The sequence below is a fragment of the Plectropomus leopardus genome, chromosome 16 (genome assembly GCF_026936395.1).
Source record: "Plectropomus leopardus strain MGB_pleo_1.0 chromosome 16, ASM2693639v1, whole genome shotgun sequence".
In the NCBI taxonomy this organism is placed as follows: Eukaryota; Metazoa; Chordata; class Actinopteri; order Perciformes; family Serranidae; genus Plectropomus; species Plectropomus leopardus.
The window spans coordinates 1,979,045-1,997,600 of record NC_142191.1 but is presented as its reverse complement, the minus strand read 5'-3'; the positions used below and the strand labels follow the sequence as shown (position 1 = coordinate 1,997,600).

General features: G+C 38.7%; 1 long non-coding RNA gene across 3 annotated transcripts in view; it reads right to left on the bottom strand.

Moving 5' to 3' along the window:
- The window catches only part of LOC148186787 (uncharacterized), a 185,366-nt gene extending 167,685 nt beyond the window's left edge, over nucleotides 1-17,681 (bottom strand). For all 3 annotated transcript variants that reach the window (XR_015779130.1, XR_015779131.1, XR_015779129.1), the window contains exon 1: nucleotides 17,136-17,681. This is a non-coding gene — a long non-coding RNA (uncharacterized LOC148186787). The remainder of the gene's footprint in view (nucleotides 1-17,135) is intronic.
- Between the last annotated feature and the right edge of the window lie 875 nt (nucleotides 17,682-18,556).

The window sequence follows — 18,556 nt, the reverse complement described above, 5'->3', positions numbered from 1 at the left end:
TATATATATATATATATATATATATATATATATATATATATATATATATATATATTTATATATATATATATAACATTATATATATATAATGTATATATATAATGTTACATTTAAAATTATGTTATAGAAATCACATTATAAAATACATATCTATTTATGTTCAGCACCTTTTCTGGGCCATTTTCTTGTTTCTTTTTGGCTTCTTTTTTTTCCAGGTAATTTTCTTTTCTTTTTTCTTTTTTTTTACATTTTTTTGCTTATTTTGGGCCATGTCTTGTTAATTTACATGTTTTGTTCCCCCTTGTCTTTGAAATAAATAAAAACCATTTGTTCAGGTTTCAAAGGGTTAATCTGAAGGTTTCTCTTCATAGCACATGCAAAGGGTATGCTGGATTTTATTTTCAAATAATTTTAATAATAAATAAAATAATTCACCTCACATGACTAGAGACACCTTTTTTACGTGACTCAGGCCACAGTGATGTACAATTCAGGAAAAAGCACAACAAGCGAGACCAGAACTAAAGGGATTATCAAAATCCGACACTGCAGTCCTGCAAAATATAAATATAAATGTGAATTCCTCCAGTTTAATCCTGAGCCAGTACTTAAATACCAGAAAAACCTTTTAATAATTCATTCTATGAACCTGTGTAATCCATTACTAAAGGTCTTTCATACTTAAACTGTGATAAGCTGTATCCCTCATAATATGCTTTCTTAATTAGAAATATGTGACACTGATGATTCGTCCTCAGCCAAAACAAGCATTTGTATCCGTACATGGTTGTAAATATTGCATGACACCAGCGTTCTAATTATCAACACAGAAGAAAGGGGTCTTGATTTTTATTTTTTTTTAATAAATCTTTTCTTTGGTAGCAGCTCTAATGAGCACATTCTAGCCACTATTTTATTTTTAAACTTGGCTTTTTGTCACTCTCGCATAAAAACACATCTTCTGGTGTGCAGAAAAACAACAAGCGGTGGTATGCGGTTGAATAATGTGATATTCAAAGTAGCGAGATGCACTGAGGATGTTCGTGATTAAAATAGATCGACTTGTCAGGTTTGAATATCCAAAATGACAACAAAGAAAAACAACCTCTCTTTCAACACCAAGTTCCACAATGTAATAGCTGCGATAACTGCAGACAAGACAACGTTTCTCCCATTTTTATGTCTGTCTTTTCACCTTCAGGCTGTCAGCACAACCATTTCTCTGACCTCCAGATTATTATTCTTGAGTTTCAGGCTGGCTGGGAAGCTCTGGGAGGGGAGCGGGGGGACTGAGAGAGAAATACTCGCCCCCTCCCTCAGCACCGAGCTTTGATGTGCCCTGAGCGAGACACGATCCCAGAATTACTCCACTTGAGCTGCTCAGAAAACTTTGCTCGCACTTGGCAGCTCCCAGTTGAGTAAATGTGTAGCAGGTTCAAATTTATTCATCCTTTAAAAAAAACATACAAACTCAAAACCGCAGGCTCACACTCTGCACACACAGCATCACACTTCACACTCTTCCTGTGCATGAGTTAAATGGAAACTGTGCTTTAAGGGTCATCGGTGGCCGGCTGGGCGCGATAGCATCAGCTGCAGCCATGACACCACTGGGACGACTGGGGCGGCGGCGGAATCAGACTGGGCTAATCTGCCCGCAGGACTGACGCTATCGACAGGCTCATCTCTGCTGAGAATGAGATCCCTCTCACGACCTTCACCAGATCCTTATCACGCTCGGACAAAACAGCGAGTGTGTGTTGGGGCTTGTGGACTGGCGGCCGTGTGTGAGTCAGGGAATGTAAAGTTGTGTGTGAACTGCGGTGATTGTTAGGAAGGTTGTCAAAGGCTTTGCAGTGTGTATGTTTGAGTGTGTGTGTGTGTGTGTGTGGAGGGGCCTGTGAAGTACAGTTCGATTACTGTATCTGCCCTCTGCAGTCTAATTACCTCATTTCTATACCCAGAAGAAAGCCTGCAGGCCCAGAGGCAACATATACAACACTCATATGTTTTTATTTAATGCTAAGGTGGAAATCAAGGTTTAATGTGCAAAGTTTAACCCTTATGGACTATTTGGTGCATTTTACATGCTTTCCAGTCCTAAGTTTTTGATCATTTTTTTGGCAAGAGTGTGTATTTTTGTTTAATCAGTGAATTTGCAGCTCAGCTCCTACAATAAGTCTAAAATACACTGTGGAAACTAAATAGTTACATTCAGACTGTTCAGGTCAAAAAATGCTCCATTGAAACCCATTCAAACTGACATTTTTGATCCCACAGCCATCAGAGCAGAAAAACAGGACTTGTATTATTTCTGGGTGTCATTCTGGGCTTTTGACTCTGAATTTGTCATTTTGACTATTTTCTACCTGATGAGGTCATTTTGACCATATTTGGCATATGGAAGAAATACATGCTATTTCCACTAGGTGACCTGTCACAGTCAATGTAGCTGCTGATCACTGACATATCCCAGACTGTGATCATCAAAAATTAAGAAGAATCTACTTAGCACATAGTATATTGAAAATAATTCATTTTTGGTTGTTTTTTATTTTTCAGCTGAAAACATTGTGGCAACATGACAGAAACCTGGCATTTAAAGGATTAAAATTCTGAAAAATTAATGAATATTTAATATTTATGATCAGGACTGATAAAAAAAAATCAAAGTCCCAAATATAAGCCTATTGAATTCAGTGACTTAGCAAATAATAGCCCGAGCTCTTAATTGAAGTTTTACAGTAACCCACCCAATTCAATGCTACTAGGTCATAAAATTACACATTATTAAGGGCATAGCAAATTTGAGGGTGCTGTTTGTTGACAAGTTGCTATCATGGCGATAGCACTGGTTAGGTAACATAACCATGACGTAACCTTACAATCACATAGTAGCCATTGCTGTTGCATTTTCAGTATGTTTTTAGTACAATAAAATATTCTTATTTGTTAGCATTATTTCAGTTACCCACAGACTATAAATGAACCCATTTATCAAGCTAGCGGTTAGTGTTTGGGGTAATTTCCTCCTCTTTTCCAAATATGATCATTTTTCATCACTTTTAGCTCCAAAAAAACAATATGACAGTCAAACGCCAAACTTGAGGCTCATAATAAAGTCGTATAAACCGTTTAAAAATCAAACTTTAATCATCTCTATTGTGAATCAATTTTCCAGATTGTAAAATGACAGAAAAATATGTTTTCATACCGTGCTAAGAAGTCCCTGAAAAGAAAAAAGGATGTAACATGGACTCCAGAGAGTTATGTTACAATACAAACAATGATATTGATTTCTTTGGGGCCCCTCGCTCCTTTTTTAAGCATTGCAACATAATTTAGGATGTATTGTGTGAGTTTAAACAGCCAAAAATGGGTATTTTACCTCAAGGCAACACAGTAGCTTAGCGGGTTAATATTTTTTGCATATAATATATGTAAAAAAATACACCGTCACCATAACAACATATTGTCATGCATGTTTCATTTTACCATCCTGCCATTCTGTCTGTTTGTTTTTCCCTTGCCATTAAGAAGTTGTTTTCCTTCTACTGTCTGTCTGATTGTGAATGCAGCATTAATCATATTCCAAGTATATAACATACTACTCTAACAAGCATTATTAGTATTTTCATGTAAACATCACATATTGCTATGCTGTTCTCTCAGTGTCTGGAGGCACCAAACTCTCACTTTCATAAAACTGTCACACTGGATTCTTGATTTATTAAAATGCAAGTCATATTCTGTATATGTCAATACGCTCACAATGCAATTATGAGACAGCGTTACCACTGCTTTACCGAGGGAACACTTTGGGATTTGAAGACACGAGAACGCCAAAACACAGAGATTAACAAATTGATTTTAAAAAAAAAACAATAAGCAGCATTTCTTTGGGGGCAATGAGACACCCATATGAGAAAGCTGACAAAAAACAGACAGAAAACTAATTTAATCAGTTATACACATGCCAAGTAAGAATTATTGCACTTCCAATAACAGTATCTGTCGGCAAACCGTAGAAACGACACCTCCTGCATTTCCAAATTGTCTACGGAAACAATAAATTGATTTTTGTTACTTGCATCAATCAAGAGCAAGAAAATTGTCCGATGTCACACAAATCAGCCGTGCAGGGCCACTGGTGATACAGTAATGACTGGATTTGGCACTGAGAGGAACAACACTCTACTTTCTGGAAATCTGAATGCCGCTTATTCACAAGTGAGCACAGGTGGTCGCAATTTTTTTGCATTACATTTTATTATTTTGTGGAGGCTTTTAAAAATGATAACACCGTGTTCTGTTACAATAAATATACGGAGAGATGGATGGATGCACGGAGGGAGGGATGGAGAGCAGCTGCAGCTCAGGAAGGGGGAAATTGAAAAGTGTTAATCAGCAGCTCAACTGTTTAATTGTGGAGGCAAATGGAAAATCCAATTTCTGTTTTTGCTATTGTCTCGCAAACCGCAGTCGTCTTTGTTTTATGCACCTGCAATGGTTGATTAAATTGTGCTCAGAACCTGAAACATAAAAAACAAACCGGCTCATGTATACGGGTAGACACGATTTATGACACCTGACACAAAATTAAATTGTTTGCATTATTGTTACAGTTTAATTTTACGAACGATTTGTTATAATTCCAGGTTGCATGAGCCAGACCTCGTAATGTTTTTAAAAAGGCATTCACAAGCATAATTCTTCAAAACATTTGAATACAAAACAGGCAACAGAGGAATGGAACGAAAAGTCTGGCATGATTCGTTTGCAGCAGGATTTGGGGGGAAAAAATGGGATTTCAAAACCCATTTTGGAAATCAGAATTCATTTTCAGAGGAGGGGAAAAGAGACAATGGCATTCTCTTGTTGCTGTGGGATGATCTGTCCTGCCCGCTGCACACAAAGAGCTGATAAGACCACATGACTCAGCTGTGTCGCCTTTTATCACAGTGAGCCGCCACAAAATCCATTATCTACCGTCTATGACACCATCTCTGACTGAGGTAGGAAAGTGGATGTACAGTGGCAGTGAATTTGATGGAAAGTCTCCTGCACTGTGGCTGCACGTCATAGCTCTCCAGCTGCGAGATAAAATCTGTTTCATATGAAACTACAGTAAAAATACTTGATATGCACTCATTAAAGCTGAAGTGTAGCTTATTGCGTGACACTGTAAAGGATTCTTTCCAACACATGAGCAATATATGAGAAAGTGAAACAAGTCTGTTGCAATCTGCATATCAGATCGCTCTCAGAGTGCTCATATCTGGCACAGCCTCTTTACTATCTGCAACATCTCAGAGCCTCTTGCAGAATATCAGGAAAAGACACAGCCTGTTAGTCATGCCCACTGGTATCCAGCTCTGAATAAGTAAGGAAGAAGAGGGAGTAAATGTAAAATGCCAGGATCTGGGATCAGACAAAAGAGAAGGAGGTAGAACGGATGCTGGCACGGATGGTTAGGATTAAGCACCGCGACAGGGTGCCAGGTCACCCCACAACCATTTTCTAATTCAAAACAAGAATGCTTCGCACAGGGAATTATTTTTATACTTTTAGTATACCTAAGATGCCAGAGTTAAAAAATAGAATAAAAGTAGATTGTTTCTAAAAAAAATTTTAAAACGTGCCTTGACACGTTCCACCACATCCCCCTACAGAGGTCCTAATATCCTAGAAATGTCCCAAGATCATGAAAATTCCTAAAATATTAAAAATGTCACAAAATCAGGGATGGAAATTAACTTTTTTTGTCCATCTGCCACTGTGGCTGGTGGACTACATAATCTACCAGCAACTCATTAGATTACCATTGTTTTTTTTTGGCTGGTGAGTTATTTCCTGCTCTGACTAAAATCCTAGAAACATCCTAAAGTCCAAGTAATGGTCTTAAATCCAAGAAACATCCTATAATCTCAGAAACACTCTAAAATCTAAGAAGTATTAGTAAGTCCAAAAAATGTCCTAAAATCCAAGAAATGTCTGAAAAATCCCAAACATGTCCTAAAATCCTAGGAGCTTCCTAAAATCTTAAAAAAACATCCTGAAAACCCAGAAACATCCTAAAATCCGACAATTATCCTTAAGTCCAAAACCGTCCTAAAAGCTCAGAAACATCCTGAAATCCTAAAAATGTCCTAAAGTCCTAGAAATTAACTTAAATCTTAGAAATGTCCCATAATCCTAAAAAATATTCTAAAATCCTAGAGACCTTGTAAATTTCTAGGAATGTCCTGAAATCCTGGAAAAGTCCTACAATCCTGGAGAAGTCCTACAATCCTGGAAAAGTCCTAAAATTCTAGAACTGTCTTAAAATCTTAGAAAAACAGATCTGCTGCATCTGGTCCCGGGCCTCCAGTCATATTGCATTAGTGGCCCCCAAGGCAAAGCAAGTTGAGTTTTCCTTGTAATGTCTGTGGGCATAGTGGAATTGAGGACAGTACACAGGAGTGTGAACACCAACTGTACCAAAACACAGAGGTGAACTGCTATTTAACTATAAGTTTTAACTGGTTATAAAAACAATCGCTATCACAGCAGCGCAGCCCACTTCAGAGCAGCCCTGATGTGGCTTTACCGCCACCTTCGACATTCAGTTGGAGATCAGGCATAAAAAGCTGCGTGCCCACCGGTCCGCGCTGATGACTGTCCCCCGGGGCAGCAGTGTCCATCTGCAGCGCCCTTTACTTTACTGTATCACAATATAAAGGTCACGTAGATGATGGCACTACTGTACTTGGGTACAGAACAACAAGACTAATGTGAAAGCTGAGCAGGGGAGTGGAGACAGGGGTTAATCCTAGCTGGGAACGGTATGAATCAATTGTACTTCATATGAAAACATCCTGAAATAGCACAACAAATATTATCAGCACAGAAATACGTGATATAACACCACATTACATGGCGGTGGCACATAATGTGTTAGTAAGGTGTTCAAATCACTATGGATACCAAGCCAATGGAAAGTCCATTAGGAACTTTTGTTGTGGTGTAAATACAAACTCAATGGCCACCGTCACATACCGTATGTACTCGAATATAAGATGACTTTTTTCCCTTTAGATGTATCTGAAAAAGTGAGGTCGTCCTATTAATAAACATAAATAAACATCCACATCAGCAGGTGGCGCCTGATACCAGTAATCTACATGTGCCCCTCATGACTGTAGCTGTCAATCAAAACTGACAACAGTGACAAGGGGTCTAAAAGATGGAGAAACACGGTGATCGTCGGAAACAAAGCGGCTCAAAAGTACGGAGATGACAAGCCCAGAAAGACCGTCTCAAAAATGCCAACAGTCAAAGAAAAGCTGGCCGCTGCACGCAAACCATCCGCTTCCGAAATGAAAAACACACTATAGTTTGTTTTATTGTTACGGTATACAAATAGGCCTACCTCAAGGGTGTCATCGGGTCAAAACAATAATTTAGTAGAGTAATAAAGTCTGCGTACGGAGGAGCGCGCAGCAGAACGTGTCGACCAAACACAGGACTCGTGCTGCCTTCACATGCCCCTCAGAGATATCACACTTGGCAGGTTTGCAGTCGTAATAACAACATACACACAATCAAGTGTTCTGGTCAGAAAAAAAAACACAGACATCAACACTAGAGGGTAAAAGGTTGTTTTTTTCAGGGCTAATGTTTTCCCAAAAGCAAGAAGCACAGAGCTTGTGCTTCAGTGGCAGAACAACACACATAGAATGTGCATCAGGTATGTAGTGGTCATTTAATTCATTTAAAATCTTCAATAACATCAAAATTAGCTAATATTTGCTCAGCATGTCAGCAATAAATGCTGAAATATATATAATTTTTTTCCATGCCTTCCACCATTTCTGCTGGCCTGAAAAGTCATGCAAACCTCACAAGTGGGCAACTCGGGTATTACTGGAATTTCCCAAAGTCCAACTTGTAATTACCACTTTGGAGGGCCGTTAATGTGCTCCTAACTCGTAAATACCGTAAATAAGATATTTCCGAGGAGCACATTAAGGCAGCATAAGTACAGCCTCAAATGGTTGCTAGCATGTAGACCCCACCTGTGTTTTTCTTTCTTAAAAAGTGTATTCAAATGTAACAAGTCTTTTCTCATGAGAGGTTTTTTGTTGGTTCGAGTCAAACTGAATACAGAAGAGGAGTAACAATATGTTAATTCGTCTCTTGACTGATCGCATAAAGTTAACTTCATGAACCGCAGCAGTGATCAGAATACATGTTCCTGTCAATGTTTAAAAAATCAAAGCCCATCAAGGAGGGAGCTACCCTAGCTTCATTTTCACTGACCCTAAATATTGACTGAATTGTAAACACGGTGACAGTTTGCTTTGGGAATATTGCTTTTCCTGACATCCCGAGCAATAGAAACACTGAAAACATGAACACAAAATTCTTCAGTATTGTGTAAGGTGAACTTTATCTGGATAAGCCGTCGACTCACTGCACCTGCTTTTTAGCACACTGTGAAAAGGGCAGGCACAAAATATGAATTTTTCAATTTGTCCTTGTGATGAATGGAGGGACGCTGCAGCAGAAGTCGAGCAAAGACCAGACAAAGAGAAATGTATTATGTACAGATGTCTATGAGATATACTGTAGATGAGGCGTGATATTTACTCTCAACAGCCAGTTTTATCAAACTCCATCCTCTTCACGCAGTTATTCAGCTGCAACTTGATCTCGCCACAGATCATCATCATCGAGTGAAACGAGGGGAAAAAGGATGAAGTGAATTATGTTCTAATGTAAGTTTTTGATCCATGACATTAAAGCTGCTATAATGAATATTTATTAAAACTGATAAAAATGACTGTGTGCTGTGAAAGAGGTTAGTACCACCAGGAAAAGTTTTTGTACATAAATCTGTTGAGTGAAGCTACTGAACAGTTTTAATGTGGAGCTAAAACTGCTTTCAGCTATAAATTAGTTTAAAATAATGTACAAAAACATGATTTTCACGAGGTACAGGGATGAAGAGGGGATTTGACAATCAGCAGCTGTTTACAGGGGTTACTGTTTATTTATTTGGTTAGTTGATTTAATTTTTTCTTAGTTTATCCTCCTCTTTCTGTAAATAATAATATACAATTGCAGATATTTGATTTGGGGTATTTGGGTGTATGCTTGTATGTTTAATTAATTAGAGTATCAGTTTAAATTAACAAGGAAGCTGTTTAATTAAAATTCAATGACTTAAGAAGAAAGGGTGGGATTAAATAAAATTATACTTTCTTTTTTAATTTTTCAATTTTCTTTTTTAAATGTTAAAAATGAAACTGCATGAACCCACAGATAATCATCAACCAACACTGCAGTTCACCTCAGCGCTACAAAACGCTTTGGCGTCTTGCAGCTCATTGTCTCAGTTTTACGTCCCGAAACGCAATGGTTTTCACAGCTCTCATCGGTGGTCATTGACGGGCCGTTGTTGAGCATCTGTCACCCGAGTTTTAAAATGTTTTAAAATTTTGTAAATGTATAAAAAAGTTTTCAAACCTTTACAGTTTTGATACATTTCCAAAAATATGGTGTCAGTTTCTCTGTGACACTCCGTCAGTACATACACATACAACAGTCGTACTGCCAGCCTCACAATTTTCTTTAATGCCTCACCAGTACGGCTGGGCGATATGGAAAAAAGTCTGATCACGATATTTTTTCAGTCGATATGGGTGAAAATAAGGTCATGTGCTTGTGGCCCCAGGCCCCCAAAACATTACATCTGCCCCTGGTAATAGTAATGAGAGCTCAGTGTGAACGGCTATATAACCAAAATACCCAACATGGGCAAGATAATGTTGGTTAGAGGTTCTGAATGTCGGTTTCGATTATTTTTCGATCAATTGCCCAGCACTACTCCTTAAAAAATATTGTTCTTATCTGTACATTTTACTATAACTTGGCCATGGGTCCAGATAAGACGAAGTTTTGGTCCGGATAAGATCCGCGGTCCGCCAGTGTGATTAATCAGTGGTATGGGCGCTATTAATGGCCACCTCCGTGCGTACTGGTCGCGTGCAATGACAGGTGTTTTTTTTGGAAAACCTCGCAGGAGCGAGACAGTTTGTAAAACTGCGGCAGTCGAAGCAATCCGTCGGATATGTCCACGCTGGAGCGGGCTGTCGGACATTTCCGTGCGCTGAAGCGGGCTGTCGGATAAGTCCGCGCGCTGGAGCCGGATGTCGGGCATGCCCCCTGCGCTGGTTCGCTACTGGCATGTTCACAAACACCCTTAGGTGTATATTTTTTTGAGGAAAGAGACAACGACACTTGTGTCACCTCACAAACCAGCACAAGAACCAGTTTAACTCTGCTGATCACTGATGCAGCTGACTTCCGAAGAACACGCCCTTCCTCCTCTACATCTGCAGCTTTCAGCTCCTCTACCTAAAGCCCAGGATTACAGCAGTGTCTGCATTTTGCAGAAATAAAAACGGACAAAACGATGGTGAATTACATTCTCGTGGCGAAATTTCTGTGTTTATATCCATCCTGATACAGACGACCGCCCTTTGTTATTATTTCCTCTCAGGCAGGTGCAGAGCGTACGTGCTGGTTGGCCGTCAATGTTAAAGTACAACTTTTTGGCTGAGACACAGGCTACGTGGAGCGACTCAACAGTCAATCTTTGTTGCCACTCGTTCTTAAAAGTCAGCTTGGTTTTTTGAGTGTTTAGGCTCAATCAGCACTGTGTTACCTCCACTGGCAAAAGATACTGGACCTAACAGGCATTTATTTAAATAAAACGATTAACAATTTTGGACTGGACAAATACGTTTGGTTAAACATATGATCCAGGATCCAGTGTTAACTGATACACGTAAAATATATATATATCTACTCTGCCCTTTGACATATGAGATACAAAAAAAAAAAAAAATCTGCTATTGCTACTTTGCTGACATTATTTTCTGTAGATACAAAAACTCCAAAGAAAAATGCCTGCACATCCCGACAGAGACACACAAAACCGTGCACTCAAATATACACAGACACAGCTATCACCCCTAAAGCAAGAGGTGTGTGCTGTTATCACTTTCAGGAGGATAAACAATGTTAGTGAGAATACTAATCTTGGTGTACCAGCTCAGAGCGTCTCCTCCATTGCCGGGGTATAAATAGCATAATTAGCCACGGGAGGAAACACAAATGCCACTTATCTCACTAACCGCCGCGCAGCATTCCACATTCCTCACGCACACTCCTTCCCCCCCGACCCGTCCTCCCGCGCTGCGCCTTTACGACACACTCAATATCTGAGACGGAGGGGGAAATGCAGGGATGCACGGTCAGGAATGCGGGGAGAAATTCCAATTTACATGGAGTTAATATTCTGTTTCATCTGCAGGTTCTGGAGGCTGGGACGCTCAGGCCCGAAGGAAGAGAGAGGGAGTGCGAGGATGTGCAAACGTTAGGTCTCATGTCGGGTGTTTTACCAGGCGGCTGCAAGCATGCATGACGAGGCGAACACACACACATATATACGGGGACAGGCACTCTTTCACACACTGGCAGAAAGAGCAACAGAAGGTGTTGTTGAAAGTCCAGTGAGCTCGGTCTCAGAGGTCACAGAGCCAGATGTTGTCCACTGATGCAGAGCGGAGCAGTGGGACGTTACTACAGTCGACCAATAACACTCAGCCAGAGGGCACGGAGTGAGCCCAGACACTTTATTCACATACAGAGAAAAAAAGAGACAAACTGGTAACATTTTTAAAGGCGAATACTTCAAGGATGCACGAACAAGTTGGTTAAAGTTTCATGAAATCAAACTAGAGGTGGGGGATATTATAAAATATACTTGAGATATGACTCTATTGCAAACATTGAGTATTAATAGAGAGACAGAGAGAGAATGAGGACAAAAAACAGCATAAACCACCATGTTCTGAACAGACACATTACTAACAAAAACTAACATTTGTGTTTTGGAACAAAAAAACAGCAAATTAACTGCAAACTAAAAACTACTCAGCACTAGGCATGATAGGAAATATAGGCAAGTGACTGGGACCGTAGTGAAAACGTTGTTTTTGAAAGACGACACGCCATCAAGAAGCAGAGTGAAGCAGAATATTTCGCCAGATAACAACGTCGTGAATTTTGGCAATGACGACGTCACTATCTTTTTTCATGAATTTTGACTTTTGGACTTTGACCTTTGATTATTGGAAATGTTTGTCTGCTGTACTGTGAAACTGAACTATTAAAATTATAGCTTAAGTTTGTGGATGTAATAGCTACATCTGTATATGGAAAAATCTTTTTTTCTGGCAGATATTTTAGTTGTCACAAGACTGAGAAAGCTGAGCATTTCTGTTTATATCTACTGTATTTATCTAGTTTGGGAAACTGAACGATCTCTTTTTATTCAACTCCAACACTTTTGTGATGGAGTTTTTAATATTCCAAATTCTAAATTTTGACTGAAATATTTTCATTTTTATTGTAAATGCATATTGGCTCCAAATATCAGTTATTGGTCTCATTAAGTACTAATAATCGATATCAATATCGGCCCTGAAAAACCACTATCAGTCAAACCCTAGTTTCATTACGTATAGGATTCTACTGATGTGACTGAATGGTTTCCCTTAATTAGTCAGACTCCGTCTACTTCCATGGCAACGGAGATGACAGTTGCAAAAAGCTATATATTTGAGAGCTTATTGCAACAAAACATGAGTACATTTTGATTTTATAATTGCATTTTGTTGGTAATTGTTGTATAATTGCAATATTACACTCGAGGGTGTGCCTGAACGTCATTTGAGCATTTCAGCGATGCTTGCAGACTCTAACTGCATCACTATTGTGCTCAAAGCACATCCTCTCATGTAATATTGCATAAGTGATAAAACATAACATTTTGTGTATTTCTCAGCTTTCTTAACCTTGAAAATAACCAGCAGTGGACAACAGACTGCTGTGTTTGCAAGAAAATGTAATAATTCCTAAGGTGGCTGTGCCTGTTAATTAACAGGTGAACCGGAGCAGCCTCAAACCTAGTTTCTTAATTTCTGAACGAGGGACTTTTGGGGATTAAAGCTTTTACAGCGAACTAACTTTAGCATGGTAATGACACATCGTTTTAACGCGACGACGCTTGTTCTGACATTCTGACTCCTCCTGGAATTAAAGCAAAGCACATGATGTTTTAGTGCTGAACTTATGATTCATCCTGGGACTTGTGATTAGGAGCGTGGCGTCCTGGTCCTCTCACTGCGGCAATGAGGGGGTGCTGACTTGCTGCTCACTAACAGTCACTCAGGCTTATGACTCAGAGCGCCGCACTATTCACCCTCTCACCTTCTTGGAGAGCTCTGCTGGGATTATTTAGGACAAAAATGATCATTTCAGTGTCATGAAAAGTGGATGCAACTGTAATCTTTAGACACTTGTTGGTAGCAAAGCCAACGTGAGATACTAAACAGTGGTTATTTATTGGAAATAAAGCTACTGAACCTCAGTTCCTTTAATTTTTTTGTACTGAGACAAATGTGTCCATAAGACAAAACATCAAAACTATCAAGTACCAAGAACTGCTTTTAAATATGTGGTCATATTTCTAACAGGGGTGTAAATTACTGGTTTCATTATGCTACAACATTAATACTTTGGACAACAATAAGACATCTGCCAATATCACAAAGTCTGCCACGATACAATTTAATTCGATTTATGGGCTGCAATTAATATGAGCCGATATTTTATGCTCATTTAACTCAGTCGGTTACAGAGGAAGCTGCCATCCTTTTTTTTTTTTTTTGCTTTTAGCCAAAAAGATTAAAACAACATCTTAAGAACTATTAATAACTAAAACTGGTTCATTCTGTTTGAAAACGTTTTTTTTTTTTTTAGAAAAAAAAAAAAATTTATTTAAATTCAGACCAGGATCTTTTTCTTAAAACTTCAGCGCTTTCTGACTCGAAGACAAAATTCTCCCAAGATCGTCATATTGTGGATAAACAACAAGATCTTTTAACAAAAGTAGAAAAACACGGCTCAATATAACTGTCGAGTATCACACACAAAACAATTGTCTTTAGTAAGTCATGTTTCCCCCACATGTACAAGTTTATTAGCATAAGCCTATGGCATTTTAACCTGCATAAATTAGCTTAGCAGCTAGCAGACTTTTGCTGCTTAAAAAATAACTCAATGAAAGTAGAAAATAATATTAATGTAAACTTATTTTTATGATTGTGAAAAGCACATTTTGTGTGCAGAGCGATATGAGTGAGTATTCGACACTGCACAAACAATAATAATGCATGAAAATCAACATTGCTGGAAATCACTGACATATATCCAAGGCTGTGATAATAATAAAAAAACACTTTGCATGTATTGAAAATAATTAACTTTCTGTATTTATTCATTCAAAAACACAGAGGCATTGTGACAAACACCTGGCATTTAAAGGGTTAAAATTCTGAAAATTAATGAATATTTTATATTTATAATTAGGACTGATGTTGTTTTAAAAAGTAAACTTAATTAAAGTAGAAAATTATATTGATGCATATTATCTTTTATAGCCTGATTTTGAAAAATGCTTTGTGTCTGCAGAGCAGTACAAGAATGTGTAATATTAAAGTGGGCCCTAAGGGTTAAAAATGAGTAATGTGTTCAGAACTGCCATGTTTGAATAAATAAGCCTGACTTGCAGACAACATGTGTGCAAAATCTGCCTGTGCGCATGTTAAAAACACAGAAAAATGAGTAGTTAAGCACTCAATGTGATAATAACATGATTTTTCTGTGCACACACCCCCAGAGTGACTGTGCAGTTTACGTCAGACCGATGGCGTCCTTCACGGACAGCTCCTGATAATCCATATTTCATTTCATGCAGGGTTAAGGGAAGCATTTCCCCAGAGGTTTCCACTTGTCAAACTGTCACATCTCAAAGGCCTCACAAGGAGAATGAAATTGTTGATGTTTGCCAAAAAAAAAAAAATCCCACACATCCTCCTCTCCTTCAGTTTCTATTTCAATTTCTCTTTCAGTGATTTTTTTTCATGACCTCTATCTTAAGTCGCGGCAGCTGTGACAAAACAAAGAGGAAAGGCACAGCAGCACTATTACTGGATGTGTTGCCTAACAGACTATAGAGCAACATCTGACACTTTGCACCCGTTTTTGCATCATTCAAGCCTTTTCATACAGTCTCTCCTCCCAGACTGGGACTCCATCAAATGGCATGTGAATTAAATGTTATGCCTCTCTAAACCAAAATCCCTAATCCAGAATTTAAGTTTATGACTTCATTTTGTTCTGCAAATAGTTCTCTTTTTAATCTCTTCTCTCTTTTCCTTTTCTTTTAATCTGTTTTGTATTACCAACTGGCACAGACTTCCACACTAAGTAACTTTTCGGCTTTTTAATTTGGGTTTTTCCTTCTGTATATGTGTATCTCTTCTTTTTTCTTCTTTATTACATCAAAGACACTTAATTCATTGGCTGAGTGCGAGGAGCTGAGGATGAATGCCAATTTTCTATTCATTTTGAGATTAATGGTTTGTTTACACTGGTTATACTTGGAAACGCATTAAAATAAACTAGGTTACATAAAAAGCTTGATCTCATCAGCTTCTGCATTAACCTCAAAGTCAATTTTATGAAGAGAAATTTTAAATCATATCACCATTTAACTTATCTTCCCATGTCTTTTTCTGCTTTTGTTAAAGGGATGTTTAAGGTTTTTAAAAGGGGTAGTCTGAGGTACTTATGCACAGTCAGTGTATACATACAGAAGATTCACGTCAGTGCAAATGTAAAAAGATACATTTCACTTGGGGCTGGGCAATGTGGAAAAAAGTCCTATCAAGATAATTATTTCATATCAGTCGATATTGATAAATACCACAATATACATCAAATCACTATTTCGGTCAAGCTTAAAGGTTCCCCTTGACTCCTAAGTGAGATACGAAGATTTCACAACCAGTGATGCACGATGATGATTATTTCAACAGAAACCGATAAACCGATAATTTCCAGCTCCTTGTGGCCGATAAGATAACGATAACCGATAACTTCTTTATGTTTGTTTTTCATTACCTGAGGGTATGAAAGGCTGAGATGTGGTGAGTACAGAAGAATTTAATTTGTGCATTTTCATAAAACCAGACATTTCCGACAAAAAGCTGGAAAATCAATTTTTTGTAAAGAGAGTCATTTTCAAGAGTAAAATCAATTTCATTTTTATATATTTTTTTTTTCCTCTTATCTTCTTATGTCAACTTGAATTGTACAAAAATAATGCTGAAAATAATACTGTGTTTGAGTTCTAGTGGATCTACAGAGAAGAACGTTCCCCAAACTGTCAGGAAGCAGCAGCTACAGAACCGTCCCTAAGTAACCGCTCTGCTGTGATCTCTGCACATTTACATCAAACATCAGATATCAGTTTATTCTTTCAGCAGAACCGAGCTGGAAACTCACTACACCTGAACTCAAACCGCGTCCAGCGTGTCCTCTCGTCATGTCCTCTCATCGTGTCCTCTCATCGTGTCCTCTCATCATGTCCTCTCATCGTGTCCTCTCATCGTGTCCTCTCATCATGTCCGCTTCACCGGCAGATATGAGAGCGAGCGGACATTCGGAGACACCAGCGGAGACACTGAGAAACCTGGACTAGATTACCGCAGAGAGGCTCAAGGTTTTAGACTGTTAAAATCTTTAATCTATTTGTGAAAACGCAAAAGTCTGATTCTTGCGGAATCGGAAGCTACGAACCTGAAGCCGACTTTAATGTCCTGTGGGGTCGGAAGACAGAGACGGAAGTGAACTTGACCAATTTTACATTCAATGTGATGTTGCTGCAGCTGTTCAACTACAATTAACCTTTAGTCACTCCAAATATCTCCTCCACCACTACTGCCTCAACCAAGCTGTCGCATCACAACAACAACAACAACAACAACAACAACAAAAACAACCCAGATGCTAATGACGCTAACATTAGCATGTCTCAGCTGACAGAGCTAATGTTAGCCTAGCGTCCACGAGCCGCCTCATGTCGTGACAAACATCATTTTTACCGACAAAACGACTCAAATAAAGACATTTCTGAACCACAAAGCATCGATAAAGCAATTAACACCAGGACTCACCATTAGAAGACCTGTAGGGGCTCAGGGACACCTGTCTCCCGGTGCGTGTGTGGAAGTTTGCTAGCTGCGGTTCGGTTTAGCTTGTGGTCCTCCTCCGTGTCCACGTTAAATGTTTGTCCCTGACCTGGAGACACCACCAACGTCTTGCTATGTCTTCGGTTGAATTTTGGAAACAAAGAGCTCCGTCCTCGGTGACAGAATCGGCTGGCTGGTGAAGTTAGCTTCTCCTTAAATTACAAACTAAAAGTTTTACACTGTTTGCTGCTCCGCTCTCCTACCGGCTCCTGGTTATTCTAGCCATAAAAGTGATGCAAAAATGTATTTCTTCCGTCAAAACAGCAGCTAAGTTGGACCTGCAGGAGACACCGGCGATGCAAAATGTGTCCCACCTGTCAGGTACACCTGATTGCGTAGACATTTGCATGCAGACGCCTCGGCGGCCCTCCCGTGTCGGTGGCAGCCGCGCCAGTGTGCATCACGTGACGCTGTAGCGCCACTTTCGGCCACTATGTACATGTTGCTCCAGAGGGTGGCGCACTTCCTGCGGGCTTGGCCGCGCTGCAACAGGTGAGATATAAAGTAAAATAATGACTGTAATAACAGTGACGATAGTTATAGTAATAATGATAATAATAATAAAGACAATAATAATAGTCTACATACAAGAAAACAATAACTAAAAATAAGTGTGGGGGGGTGAATAAGAGGTGTAGATTGTTAAATGTTAAATTGTTATTATTGTGTTTAATCCATTTATTCCAACATTTCAAGTACAGCCAGTTCATTTTTATCTGTTTCACTGCTGTTTTTCTAAGTATTCTGTATGATTATATATCAGTTTGTACTGTGAGTTCAGTTGGTATGCCAAGAATTAAACATTTTGGTTCAGGTTTCTTTTTTAATTGGAAAATGTTCATGACAGTAGTTATTAGTTGTTGCCTATGATATGTATATATATATATATATATATATATATATATATATATATATATATATAGATATAGATAGATATATATATATATATAAAATCCTTGAAACATTCTAAAATCATAGAAACATCCAAAAATTCTAGAGATTTCATAAAATCTTAGAAATATCCTTAAATCCCAGAAACAACCATAAATCCTAGAAATCACTTAAAATCCTAGAAACACCCCACATTTCTATAAATGTCCTCAAATGCTAGAAACAACCTAAGTTCCTGGAATCATCCTAAAATCCTACAAACATCCTAAAACCAGAGAAACGCCTTAAAATTCTAAAAACGTTCTAAAATCCCAGAAACTTCATGAAATCATACAAATATCCTAAAATCCTAGAAACATGTATGGGGCTGCTGCAACTGGCCCCTGGCCTCCTCTGGTTTTGTAAAAATGGCTCCTAAGCAGAGCAGACTGTGTGTCCCTGGTCTGTGAGTAAGT